Source organism: Mastigoproctus giganteus, chromosome 3, assembly GCF_048544385.1.
Source record: "Mastigoproctus giganteus isolate SK-2022 chromosome 3, ASM4854438v1, whole genome shotgun sequence".
NCBI classification, from domain to species: domain Eukaryota; kingdom Metazoa; phylum Arthropoda; class Arachnida; order Uropygi; family Thelyphonidae; genus Mastigoproctus; species Mastigoproctus giganteus.
Window position 1 is genome coordinate 198,608,659 of NC_143577.1, and position 15,223 is coordinate 198,623,881.

Consider the following 15,223-nt stretch of genomic DNA (forward strand, 5'->3'; position numbering starts at 1 on the left):
CCCATTCTTTCCAAATATTGGATATCGGTATATTTTATCTCCGCTACATCAGTCGCACAACTGACTTGTTAAACTTACTACTTTAACTGTTTGTTAGGTAAGGAGCTCAGCTATAAACCATCACATACATCACTCAAATGAATTCCCCGTATATTCGGAGAATTGTTTTCTTTATAGCCAAAATATATCTTCATATTATTTAAAGTTATTCAGATGAGTTTTATGGCTGTCTGAGATTTGAGTTTTATGACAAAAGTTGACACCAAACTTGCCACACGCAGTATCTGTAGCGATATATCTACTGAAGACTTTAGAAATGGAAATATATTTTCGATTATGACGTCAAATGAGTTAGACATTAGAAATGGCTGTAGATGGGAGTTGGTTCTCGTTGGTAACATATGTGAATTTAAAGTGGACTTGCAGATCAAGTAAAGAACCCTACATCATATTTATTAATGCTGTCCATAGAGAGGTTCGTAGACGAATAGCTGAAGAAATACATATTTAAGAATAAATATATATTTATTCCTTGGCGTCGCCTACAAAGATTATATTGCCGATATAAAGTGACTTACTGCATAGAAAGGTTCAATGATTTGTGATAAATGTAATGAATAGAAAGCGCCATTTATTTTTATTTGGAATGCTTTTTTTTTTCTCTATTAGTATCATTCTAACACCATCTTTCGCCTCCTCGCTTACTCTTTTATCAAGCCTCTTAATTGGAATTCTCGTATCTTTTTTTTTTTGTAGGTACTGAATAAGAAAAAATATGCAGGGTATTAGGAGAAAGCCTTTATAATTAGATACTAGAATTGTCAACTTCAAACTGAGAACTATTTGATTAATAGAAAAAGGCAAAGTGGAAATGGCAAGTCTGACTTCAGCAAGCGATTGAGGTAATCTATTTAAATTTTTTAGAACAAAGTTTAAGCTGTGAATAAATTAGCTCTTGTTACTTTTCTATTTATAATGGCTTCAATTTTATAACCGATTCATTATCTTGCATCGCCAGATTCCTGTTTGAACTTGCAAACACAAGTAAAAGCCCAAAGAGATGTCTAGTTAGTACGACGTATGAGAAAGATTTTTTTTTTTCAGGAGATAATCAGCATTTTTAGATGTTAAAAAATTACAAATGGACTTCTGTTTTACATTTAATTTGGATTGGACAAAAGCTATATTTGTAATTTTTTTTAAATATAACAGGTAAAGATTTTTGACAAGTTAATATGCAAAAATCTTTTTCAGCGAAACTTTTCTTAAAAATTGTTATGACATTTAAAAGAGTGCGAAATAATTTTCCAATGAACTGTTCTTCTTGCTGTCAATAATAAATATAAATATTTGGGAATTTATCAACGTTTGCTTTGTATCTAACTATTAATTGTAAGCGCCATCTTATAAATAAGGAAATGCTAGATTTGCGACATTATAGTAACCACCTACTGTATATATTAAGCATAAAAACTATGAAAGCAAACTTATATATAATTATTTACAATTAACTTAAAGAATTTTTTTAGGTTTATGTTAACACCCGGAATAGTGTTTATATACATGTACTTGGACACTTTCACAACACTAGGTGGAATAAAGTTCAAACTAGTGTTACTGAAGTAGGTAAAAATTTTCTTTCTCTGTTGGTATATGAAAAAAAAAGTTAGTATTGGTATATGTGAAAAAATAAATATCTTATTCATTTTTTTTTCTGAACTGTATAAGCTTTGCTTCCTTTCATGTTGCCAATATTAAGCAGCCTATATGATGTAGGCGAGGATTGTCTAAAATATATATTTGATCATTCAGTAAAGGTTAAAGAACTAAAATAATTAGATTGCATTTGTTTACTCATAGAGAGACATTCAGTTTTCATTTCTACAATCTGCCGAAATTACGCATCTGAGAATATATCGCTTGTTTAATATTTTTTTGTGTTTATAATAATTCTTCATTTCTGTTTTATATGTTTTGTATTGTATGTTTTATATCTGCATTTTGATATTTTTAAATACTTCAACGGAGTTAATTTTAAATAGATAATCCTTTATTTACATTTGTTCTTATCATTTTTATAACTCTTTTCATTTCATTTCGTTCCTCACCATAAAGCCTAAGCTTTCATGTTTGTAAATTGGTAAAAAAAAATATTTGGAAATTTTCGAAGAAATTATATTGATTTCTAATACAGAATTCCAGTGTAAAATAAGAAGCCTAGTTTGCCCTTGCACCCAAACGTATGGGACAAGAGCGATCTTTGCGCATTTCTGGAAAAAAAAAAAACTTTAAAATGTAACAAAGTTTAAAATGTATGTAAAATGAATAATGACCCCTGTTACAAATATAATAGGCTCTAATAGCTTTTGCACCTTTAAGCCCTTAATGTTTAGGGCTCGCTGATCTCACCTTACTTTACATGATTTTGATTGGGAACTATGAGCACAATTTATTCCACTACCTGATGGGATTGCAACAACCCGCTCTCACTTTTTACTAAAATAATATGAGAATAAAATTCTCATATGCTTTTAGTGGACTCTTTTTTTTTAATGGCATTACAATTTCTTTTACAAAAAAGCATATCATTCTTATTTTTGGGTTAGAATTGGTGACGAAAACAATTCATAAGCCCTGGATTATATCTGACATCTATGCGTTGAAAATGGATAGTGGGTTAATGGAAGACGAAAGTTCCTCGCCATATTTTAAGTATGGCCTGATACAGATGTCACACACTGGATTGTTATTTTTTCATATCTAATATGGATGCAGCACCAAGATAAAGTTTCAATACCATATTCAAATTTGCCTTCAGATACACCCCGAGGTGAAGATGTGACAATTCCAGCTAAACTTTAGAACTCTGATTGTTACCCAGTAATTTCATAGCGAATTTGAAGGTACTGGTAAAATAGAAATCACATCAAAGAAGACACAACTTACACAAGATTTAATGAACGATTTGGTACGGGACTTGGCTCTGCCATTCAGCACAGCTCTTAGGCTCCAGGTTGAGTGAAAAGAAGCTGTTGGCACCTGGAACTTCATTTGCTTGGTGTAGAGAAAAATAAAATTATTCCTTTATACACTATAAGGAGGGATCTCTTTTGTTCTTTACTTACGTAATTGGTTTAGTCAGTGTACTGATGTTATATATGTTATATATGAATCTAGGTATGGGTGGTGTGTGTTTTTCATTTTGTGCACAATATTGACATGACAAAGCCAAATCATTTCCTGATTTGGAATCAGAACGTTAAAGTTAATAAACAACAGGAAAAAATTAAAATATATACCAGAAAAATGTATCATTGCTATAGATGCATGCGAAATCTTGGGGGAAAAAATCGAAACAGTCTTGTTGTTGATTCTTATTCTTAATTGTTGCCGAATGTTTACGCAAATACAGAACGCATTCGCATCAAATGAATAAATAATAACAGAAAGACGAGTCTAATCAGTTATTTCTCTCCTCCATTTCCTAGCGTCTACTCACGCCAGGCTTAATATTAAATAAACAGATCACTAAGTTTTTAGCGAAGAAAGAGTGAAGTCTGAGCCCTGTTTAATTACCTCAGTAAACCTGATAAGTTTACTTCATTTTCAAGGCAAGTTATTGGGCTCACCAGTGTTTGAAGATCGCATCTCTAATTCAGGAGATATTCGTGCTTGTAATTGACAAAGAACTATTGTTAATGATTCTGCTGTAATTAGGAAGTTTATCTTGGGTTGAAACACGTCACAGAATAAATAGCGCTCTACTTTAATTTGCACAAGATTAAAATAAGACTGAAGTGGTAAAACTATTAATTATGATTCTCTACGTGTAGGCACATCACGTTTTGTTTTTGAGACGATTCCGAGGGAATTTCGCGTTTGGCGGAGAATTGTAATGCCCAAGGTTATCTGTATAAGGAAGACTATTTGATGGATGTCCGTAGAACTTATTTGATCCTCTGTCAATAATATAAATGCTGGTCTGTAGAAATTAACCTTACACATGACAAAATTTCAGTAATAATCACTTTGTTTACTGTCTCTGTTTGCGTTTGATTTTCCCCAGGTCGTAAGGAAGCATCAGAAGTTCTCTAATTTCTCCAACCCCAGGTGTATGTATGCACACCTGTGGGTTTTCAGAAAGCTACCCAGTCTCGTTTATAATTAACGGTTCCGTATGAAATCCAATTAATGAGATACCTTGTGAGTTTATGGCAGTTTATTTGGATATTCAAGTAGATTTACGTCAATGCTGTGTACTCCGGGATTTCTAATTTGCGCATGTCCGAAGTATTTCTAGTTTCACCAGGTATTTTAAACCTGCTAGTTGAAGAATTGACGAGTAACCCAAACAATTTATTATAACGCTTCTCAATGTATGTTTACTACTTACCGACCATTTTTTGTCACATTTCTTTTAATGTCTTACACTGTCAAATCGCCCGAAACATCCATTAAACGCGGATTTCATTTGGCGTCCAGGAAGACTTACCCAAAGATTTTTGATAATTAGCGCAGAATTCTGCTTAGCATTCTCGTACAAAAGGAATCAGCCCCCTTTATCTTGCAGCTGAGGACTTACTCGGTGAGTTCTTGTTAACCAAACATCCAAAGCTTAATCATAGTACTCTATTCACTGTCTACCTGATGAACAAATTCCTTGTAAATGGTTCCCTTGCTAATGAAGAAAGTGATCGGCATCATTTTAAATTTTGGAAATAATTTTTTCTAACGTCGAGAGCATGCTTATCGTTGTTCCATGTGTTGTCTTTTTGTTTTTGGATTGCATTCTGTTTCGACCATAGCTCCTCACCTGTTACAACTGAATCAAGCAAGGAGGGATCATCATTAACAACTTGAATGAGCTCTTCGCATGCTTCGAATCTGAGCAGCTTTTGTTCATCAGTGAAATAATGAATAACGCACCTAACCCATTTAATCATGTCCTTAAATAACACTGTGATAACTCTAGGCATTGGATTAGACTGCTGTTACGTTTACGTCAGCAGTTTGAAAAAGATATGTTTGTAATTCTTGTTCTCACGCATTACGCATATGAATAATAGGGTTTGTAACGCGATGCTTATTAATTAAACTAATTATATAAAGCGCTTAATAAAGTAACTACAGTGTACGTTTGTAATTGCTTATTTATTGATGAAGTCAGCGTAGATCTGCTGTTTTCCCAAATCTTCTGGCAGAACTGCACTAATTGCTTTTTTATTAATGTGAAGTTATTCTCCCACCAATAGATGAGAAGATGCAGTGTGAGACCGTTTCGACCCTTTTGTGTTTTGAAGCGCTGTTGGACGTCCACAATTCTCATCTTCCATATCCTCTTCGCAGCCATCCCGAAATCTGTCAAACCAGAGAAAAATCATTGAGCGAGGCAGAGCATTGTTACCACACACTTATTTTATCAATTCGTGGGTTGCCCTCGCGATTAGCACAGTGGTAATAATCACTGCCCTCTCATACGAGTGGAAAAGACCCGAGTTCGAATCCCGCCAATGATGTAAGGAATCTTTATCAGCTGTTCTCACAACGTTGCTGAGTGAGTAACGTTGTGAGAAAATGGACTGCAGCAGCGCCTCGCCTCCCATCCAGCGATGGTTGCATGTTTTTTTTCCTTCCCGAAAACTCGGGTTTTTCATTCATAAACCGACTTAGGAATGCATGCATTTACGGATACAGCGTAATCGTGCCTTGGTTGCTTTAGATGCTTAAGACACACTTAATTAGTTCTTAGGTTTCAGCCTCACCTTTCCCCAACTGGAAACAAAATTTAATGTTTTCACATTTTCCCTTACATAACACAGTGACAACGCATTAAAAAAAATTGTGTGTTTGTGCCTAGCACGCATAGCGGAAGTTGAGTGAAACTTTTCTAGAATCTTTTGAAATTTATTATTCCAATGTTACAGTGGTTTAATATTTTACAACTGTTTTGCAAGTTTATTACTTTATTACAAAGTTTTACAGATCTCTCCTTTATACTCAATGGAGGTGGTTGCATTGCACGTATACGTGCTCTATACGTATGCCTTACAACGCTAACTATTAGTCTTCGGCATGTTGAATTATAAATTTTTTCGTCTAAATTTTTCATGAAGCACGGTAAAGAATGACGAAAGAAATATTTTGGTTTTTTAAATTTTTAAAATTGGACTGATAGAAGCTGAGATATAGCGATTTAAAACGTAAACGTGATACGCGTGCGTTATTACATCATGGCCGCGCTGTAGGGGTACTGATTGCGTTATGCGTCGCTCGTGTCTGGTACGGAGTGGTACAATGGTGGGGGCAGTGAATCATTTCGTGTCGCATTTTCGTGGCAATTTTTTGTCAGTCCATGGATGCAAGCTACTCCCATGTGAAAACTGCCTGGGGAGCGCCTAAAGAAGTTTCACTTCAAAAACACAACTGCGTGTGATTGATCTACGATAACGCAGTGACCTTGTAGAGGGAAGTAGTCACGTAGGTGAGCAGCCATGGCGCGTTGCATCATGATCCTATGTGCTTTGACATGCTTGCAATGGACTCAGTCTTGGAACTTAATTGTCGAACCTCATATAAAAATGAACGTAATATTTAATGTACTCAATGTTAAATAACGCATAGTATCACGGGTCTGTTAGAAGAGTTGCGGTACTTTGGTAGACTCAAGGGTGTAGACAACCTCACGAGAGGAATGTTCATAAATTATCGCGCAATTTCGATATCTTTACGGGAAGCAGCAGAGTTCACCCATGAATTGATGCAGATAGTGTCTGTCTTCAGTCAGTGGCTATTATTGGATAAAATCAGCAAGAAGTTCATCTGTAAGATGTCTGGCCTACTCTATATACCAAATTAGGAAGGGAATATATACAATCACCAAAAAAATCTTAAAACATCATACATTGGGATTCTCAGGAATGTGGGTCTGTTCAGCTGTATGGCAATCTGCAAGCTTCTCAAGTGAACGAACAGACGAATTAGTTTGCAGTGATTGGGAACGTGGGAAAGTATAATGTTGTCAAACGAATATTCTCGGTCCAGTTTAATACGCAGGATTTATTAGGCAAGTTCTCTGATATTTTGATTTGTTTGTTTGTTTGTTTGTTTTAGAGTTTTATGGCGCATTAGAATATTTTGATAGGGTAGTGTACTTGATCATTGATTTTATAAGGGTAATAAAGTGGATTTTTTTTAAATAGTCGTTCTCGTTATTTTTGAATAAATTCTATTGAACTGGGGTTTGTAATTTATGTGGTACATATTCGTTATTTTCAACATAAACATGCAGCACAAGTTACTCATAATTGGGGTTTAGATCAAGATCATTTTGCCTTTGCGACTAAAATAAGAGGTTAGCCCTAAAACGCAGTTATAAAATAAGTAGACTATTACCAACTATCAATATAGATCAAATACCAAGTGCCTTTTATATAGACAATAAGAATGGTCCTTCAGCTGTTAATAACCAGTTTAAAAATCTTAATGGAAAAGTTATTGTTAGTTTCCATAAAAATTTTATGGAAACTAAGAATATCCTTTTTATTACCATCGTAAGGTGGTGCTCGTTTCAACCATGATTTCAGTAACCATGGTTGAAACGAGACACGATCTAACAATTTACTGGAACCGGATATCATGCGCATCATTGAATTGTTGACGTGGAGCTATTAGAGGCAATTGCAACACCGCTTTCAACTGTAGCAAATCTGGAGTGTGTGAATTTATTGGAAACACGACTCAGTGTAGCTTGATTAACGCGGAAGGGCTGCAACAATTCGAGCGAGAAGAGTATATTTCGATAATAATTAGTTCAGATTTCCTGATGGCAGATATTAAGGATCATTAACCTATATTAGAAGTAATTCACATCCGAGTATGTATCACCAAATCTTTACAATTACGTAATAGAATATTTTTTTCTGATTTATATTTGTAAAAAAATAAAATAAATAAATAAAATTCGTGCAAAAAAGATATGAATGCCCAAATACTACCGATGATAATATATAAAAAAATTGCATTTTGTTCTTCTTTCTCTGGAGAGTTATAGAAAGAAGTAATGCAATGGTTATCGAACAGGCATCTTCAATAGAGAGGATTTTTGCAGCGGAGAAGAAAGATCGAAGAGATGTTCGCGCATCAATATTGTTTGTTGATCTTATCGTACTTCGTACGTCTATAAATACTTTCATACACTTCGTGTCAAATCCCGAGATTGTGTGAAACGACCCTGTATAAAATACATGATCTATAAATAAGAAACTAACCCTCATTTCGAAACGAAACAAAAACTTCGAAAAAGAATTTAATAAAAATGAAATGGTTCGATATAATCATTTTATCGTTACAGTCCAAGACACTTCTTGGATCCTGCTTTTCTTCCCCTTCCCCCTTTTACTTTTCGCATCCCTCTAAGATTCTATCAATATTTCGATTTTTCACAAAAATCACTCGACCGGTTTAAAAGCAGCTTGCTAAGATGAAGAGAACTTGGGCGTTGATCTATAGAGAATGACCTGAGTGTGACAATGGCGACACCTGGCGTTTTGTTCGACAATTTTTCTCTAATATTCACATAAAAATAGATCACACACAAAAGGTGCATCTAATTATATAAGACCAGTGGAAAGAGTAGTGGATTGATGAACATTCACGATAAAATGGAACAGCAAGTTCGATAGAGGGGGAAGCTACCTTTGAAATGTTCTGTGATTTGTTTCAATTGAAATGCAGGCTTGGGATTGTAATAACCAGAGGTATATATTCATTAGCATAATAAAACAGCGCACCAGACTGTGTTGTCATAGGTGATGGGTCTCTTTTGAGCTGGCTGTCGTATCCTGGTAAATATTTAGAAAGCTTCTTAATTATTTATCTCCGTTTCTGGAAAGGACCTCTTATAAATGATTCATTGGCACGCATATATTTAACAGAAGATTACCCAAGGGTAGACTGGAGTACGAAGAACGCTTGCGCTTAGTAACATAGGTGGTAGTCCAAAAGAATATTTCTAGCAAAGAATTTTTTTTGTGTGATTTGAGACTGCATGTGTGAATATTTAAGCGCTCTAGACAGAACAAATTTTTATGAAGTTAATGTCACGTTTCTTTAAGAATGTGCGCGGCGAGTGGGAAGTAATTAGCATGCTAATGTGAGCATTATTTCAATGACTTAGTTTGATTTGGTTGAATTGAAATGTTTCTACTTTGTACAATTTTATTGCTTTGAGAATTCCTTGATCCGCGAGACATTTTGCTCATTCATCATTTCATAATTGAATTAAGAAATAAATAGTTTAATTTAATATTTAAACGGCCATTGATCTGATGGTACGTTTGACATTTCGCTTTGTAGTGTTGTAAATGTGGAATTGGTTTCAGCCATATTTATTGGGTTTGGTGGAAGCAGTATACAATTTTTAGTGGTTTATATGTTCTCGTAATTGCAGCGATGATTGATTACCTACTTTTGATTTCATTTTTGCTACTTAAATCGATTACTCTCGATGTGGCATTGTACAATATATGAGGGATGTTTAAAAAGTTCTGAAACTGGCCACACTGTGGCGCTCTAAGAGACGGCAGCAGGCGTAGAAATGGTAGAGATACTGAGTTAGTAACGTGGTTATGAATTTACGCCACTGTTTCGTTCCTAACTGAATTACGACCCTCTTTCCCCCTCCCCCCACATTGAAATGTTTGAACTTTGTACAATTTTATTTTTGGAAGGGTTGTGTGGATCTCTTCCGCAAAATAGGGACATTTCCGAGTCCGAATGACAGTGGTATCGTCTGAGATTTCCTTTATGAGATCTGCTCAGATACAGAGATCTTATAAACTCCTCTTCAATCGCTGTTCGAAACCTTCTGATCCAGAATCAAAATTTTGGATTAGGGATTGAAATCTTTCATTGGGATCGTAGATAAATCTGATAATCTTTCGATTATTGGTTTCCGTGTTTTGCCGTTGAATGATTCTCTGGAGTATCAATATTTCATAGGAAAATTTAGTGGTTTATCTAATTTAAATACTTTCCCACTTATTTATATGCCACATGATCTAGCTTTCATTCTAATTGATTATAAATGAAATCTTTCTGTATCCATTAATATGCTACTTAAACGTCGGCTATATTTTTATCGATACCGAGTTGATTCATTCCATTTCATCTCTTCATTATTTTTCCGAGTTGTTTCTCTGTCACTCTTTATAGCATAGCAGTGCCTTTGTTGAATATGTGTTGAATGCAGGAGGAATACAAATGCATATCCTCAAAAGACAGCGATTTGTTTTCCATCCATAATGGATGTTTCTGAAATTCCCTGTCTGGTTTGAATTAGTTTTCACCCCGTGTGCAGCGTGGAACAATATTCTTTCCTTCTAGCGGAATTTTATAAAATGGAATTTTTAAATCCTGCTGTTGTTTGTAGATGTTAGGCGAAGCTGTAAGGTTTATCTGTCGAATACTCTGGTTTTTCGTACTGTGTATACCGTCGTATAATAAAGACAATTTACAGATATGTTACTATAGACAGCTTTAGTTGCCTAGGGATGCATATTTTTTATATTTTTATTTTAATTTCTTCGTAGGTGTCCATTTATGTTATAAATTCTATAAGAAGCAAATTTTATCGAACATTTTTCCTGTTGAGGAATTTTCGATCTCATCTGCTTTTATCACATTGATGTCAATGTATTAGGCTTGCATACCGAGGCAAAACCACACGGCCGACCATAAATGGCACGGAATACCTTCCTGCGAGCGAAGGAAACGGCTAACACATTGAAGAACACTAGTGGTGATGCCGGTTTCATTTCCCCTTCTTGAGTGCGCGTCTGGTTAAACAGAAGGAGTTTGCGTATTTAATGAGGGTAATTTGTTGTTAGCGCTTTTTATTTCTGGTACTAATTACCGGTCTTGCGGAGTATCGATCGCACTACATTAGACTTCCAGTGTCATTAAACAGCGTATACTAATTCAAATCACGTGTTCAACCTGCAACTGAATGACCCCCACTTCTTCTCCACCCAGGTGACACGTTTTAACTTTCCGGGAGGCGTTTTCTGAGATCGTTATGGATAAAAGAAAACATCCATTGAAGTTGTCATTACTTTAGCGAGTCACCCAGAATTTTTTTCCCCTTGGGATCATCGTATAGTACTTAACATTTTCCCTCACTCAGAGTCCCGTTCACAAGGATAATATTTTAAAAGAAGGTTGTCCAAAGCCCTAAGAATAAAATCTAAGACCTCCAGAACGTCTGTTCACCATCTTACCAGCCGTACTGCCACTTCTTCATCGTTCAGCCATTGTTGATCCGAAGGGTTATTGTACTCTTTGAGTTACTTCATAGGATACCACTTTTCGAACAACTTTTTTTTCCCGCTCCGCCACAAGACAGAATTGTAACATTTACAAATTAACAATAATCAGCGGTTTAACCTCTGACCTGACGGTAATCAGAAGCTGTTGCGGAGGGGATTTAATGTTTGATGATAGCTTGCATAATTTGATCGCATGCACTTGTGCAATTGATCCCACGCCATGAAAATGAACCTAACATTTGTCATTAAATTAATTGACCGTTATTTAAGCGAATAAGAAGTATCTTTACAACTTCATGTTAAATAAAAAAAAATGAGGTAAAGATGAGTATAGAAAACAATAGGTACTTTGAAGAAATTCATCGTTTTACTGATATGTCCAAAACTCTCTCACAGCTAGAACACTCCCATTCTCGTTTAGGCGGTTTTATGGAGCTGCACATCGTGACCAAATTAGTCAGTCTTGTACGAGGACTGTATGTTTTTTTTTTTTTTTCCCGTAAATTATTCAAATCAAACGTAGGGCACGTGCAATTTATAATCACTGATACTCGATGAACTTAGCTGGTGTTTTTCTAAATAGCCGACCCTAACCCAACTTATTTAAAATATTCTTATATTCGTGTCTCGAGTTTCAACGTAATCGTAATCGATTTCAGATTAGGTTTCGTGTCAACATCCCATCATTCAGTCTAATTTTCTGCCATAATTCTTGGCTACAAGTCGGTGATTTTTGCCGTGAAATTCGGACTTTCCGAATTTCACGGCAAACGGGTTGTTTTAATGTCCCGAAAAGGGGTTGGAATACTGTGCCCGATCTACCAACAGAGAAATTATCAAGCGAAGCACGTCTACAAACAAATAGTGCTGTTGTCCACATCTTGTTGAAAAAAAGATATCTTGAAGTTTATTCTAAACATGGATGGTTGATCGTGATGGTACTTTATTATAGGTTGTTCGATAGTTTCTTACATTTAAGTAATAAATTTGGTCTAAATGAACCACTTCACCTTCCTTTGTTGCAGCGCCATTTGAAACAACTGTTGTTCAAGGTATGGCCTATCATGTACAGAAATAAAATAAATAAATTATATATACTGTATATATAGCCTAGTTTTTGCTGAACTGCTTGTATAGCGATAATTTTTGTTAACGATTTCTAGTTGAAATCTTATTTGAAATAAGATTATATTGTCTAAAGTAACCGGACACCTGCATGTTTCAGAGAACGTTTTAGTGATAAAATATTTAATGTATGCACACCATTGGCCTTAATTACACACTGCATTCTTTTCGGTGGACTCCGAATGATAACAAGAAGGCGGTATTTTGGTTCATTCCTCCTTTAACGCAGCCGTCGGTTCAGCATGAGCAATTCAATCACCTCTTGATTGCGGGCGTGTATGGCCCAAAGCCGACGTTCCAGTTCATTCTAAAGGTGTTTAGTTGGGTTGGGTTAAGTCGGTACTCTGAGCAGGCCAGTGAAACTGCCGCATGTCGATATCTTCAAGCCAAGGTACAGTGCGTGCCATATACACAGAGTAGAAATGTCCATGATGTCAATATACTGCATGACACTGTGACATTTAATGTTCTAGGAATGACGTCTAATGGTCCAATCTCAAACTGTGAGAAACAACCGTGAACTTAAATAGTGACAGCACCACCTCCAGACTTCACAGTTGGGACGACACGTCTTGGTAAATAACGTTCTCCGGACATACATCATGCCACCCAAATACGATTATCTGACCGGACAATGGTGCACATGATTCGTCACTCTACCATTGCTGTGGGTTGTGCATAGTGTGCTGTGCTGTGATGATTGGTTTATGTGCTGCCGCTTCTCCCTTAAAATCCGATGCAAAGAGCTCCCTACGTATCATCCTCGTAGAGCATCATTTAAGCGGCCTTCCTGAAAATTTTATGGCGCCACTGCGCCCTGGTTGTACCAGCACCATGACGTTTGCATTTGGTGATAATGGTAACCACCGTTGAGTTAGGGTGCGAACAATTTGATTGGTAATATGGGAATCGATGATGATTATTGGTTGGAAGTTACTATGCTCAAATTCATCGACCCATGTACTGTATTTTTCAGTTTGCTTACCTCTAGTCTGAACATTACTTATTCTTAACATGGATGACATGGATTTGGTTCGTTTACCCAAATTCCAGTGGTGTTCGGATGCTTGATGGAGTCGCCCTTTTGTACATTGTGAAAAATAAATATTATATTTAATAAAAAATTTCTTGAGTTCACATCGCCGCGGAATTTCGCAATGTTGTTCTTTCTCTCTTTTATGTTATGTACGAATGAAGAATCTTAAATGTGATGTGTAGGAGAAACAGAGCTCGCACTTAATCATATATAACATTTGATGATACACTTAAAAGGCCGGTTTCTGTAATGTTTATTGAATAGCTCTGCTCTGTTTACATTCGCACGTAGGAAATGCAATGTAAATATTTGTAAAGTTGACACTTTTCTTTCGAATTGAGTCAAATTGTTTCCGAGATGTGATCTGAACGACATCACGTAGGGGAAGGAACAAATGAATAAAGGAGGCACTGAAAAGATAATACTTGAAATAAACTGAAAGATCATAATTGGGGGAAAAAAAAGGAAAGAAAAGGAGAGGTAATAATTATCTCTGGATCTGACGTGGAACCTATGCTTGCTCACATGCTAAGAGATGACTATATATATATATATATATATCATACAAAGTTATATAGTTGTGGAAAACAAGTTCAGCACTGTTATCTCAAAAAGTTGAATCAAAGATAAACTGCACGATGTTACAGATTAACGCTGCAGAAATTGTTTCTTTTAATCAAATGACAAAAGCTAATAATTAACATTAAAAAAAAGAAGCGTTTATTTATTAGAAATTCGAATTTTAGAACCAATCGCTGTGTATGAGTTACCATTTTGCATCATTGTTTATCATTTATACACTCAATTGGAACTGAGCATGGGTGGATGGGAAAAAGGTGTAAACGGTTTAAGAAATATGAAATTTAACTTAACCTGAGGTTGGAAGGTATAACTACACAAGGTGCTGTAGGGAAGATCGACTGTAAGCCAATCATTTCTCTGATGGAACAGTTACCTGATATCAGACAGATACGATGTTTCCTTCTGAAAGAAGTTTTCACTGATTTTGTTTCCCTATTCACCTTCAGATTAGCTTTATTTGAGCGTCCGTTGTCGTGGAGAAAAATACTTTTCGCAAAACAATTGTCACTTTCTTCTTTAGAGCTGGTCAGAGTGGTTTTTTTTTTTTTTTTTTTTGGTAGGGTATATTAGTAGTAAACAACATTTTTAATTGTAATATCATGATTTTTGGAAATCAATATCAGTAATACCAGTGGCATCACTTATTTACTCAGGACCTTGAATTTTTCCTATGTGGTGATCTAGGCTCTCACCAAAAAAGGGAGGACCCTTTCCTTCCCTCTGAAATTGTTTATTCATACTATAACGACCACTGATTGGAAATCCTGTCCATAGTTTTGCGGATGATGGCACACGACACTACATTTCGCCTTGCAGTTCCACAGACTCTGCTCTGCAAAGTTTCCACTTCTCTTCTTGAATATTCGCCACCAATTCCCTAAATGCTATTCTCCAAAAAAACGTAGTTAACTTCAGTCTTTGTAAAACTTAGTTTCGCCTTTTTTTCTTACAAAAAAAAAAAAAAGAGTTTGCTGCTCTTGTGCTCGTCTTCAATAACACTTCGGATTTCTAGGCAAGGTAATAAGTATTTACTGTACTGTATTGACTTCCAACCTCACTTAGCACAAGGATATCACAAATATTGCTTTCTTGCATAAAAAAATGAAAGTTTTTTTCTCATTCGCTTTTCTTGTTGTTTCTTCTAAACAGCCACTGA

The 15,223-nt window shown here is 35.6% G+C and overlaps 1 protein-coding gene across 1 annotated transcript in view; it reads left to right on the forward strand.

Annotated features, from left to right (window-relative positions):
* The first annotated feature begins 819 nt into the window (after positions 1 to 819).
* Positions 820 to 15,223, forward strand: part of LOC150088565 (alkaline phosphatase-like) — a 451,864-nt gene continuing 437,460 nt past the window's right edge. Inside the window, exon 1 of the mRNA XM_090370808.1 lies at positions 820 to 902. The gene's annotated coding sequence lies outside the window, so the exon portion shown is untranslated. The remainder of the gene's footprint in view (positions 903 to 15,223) is intronic.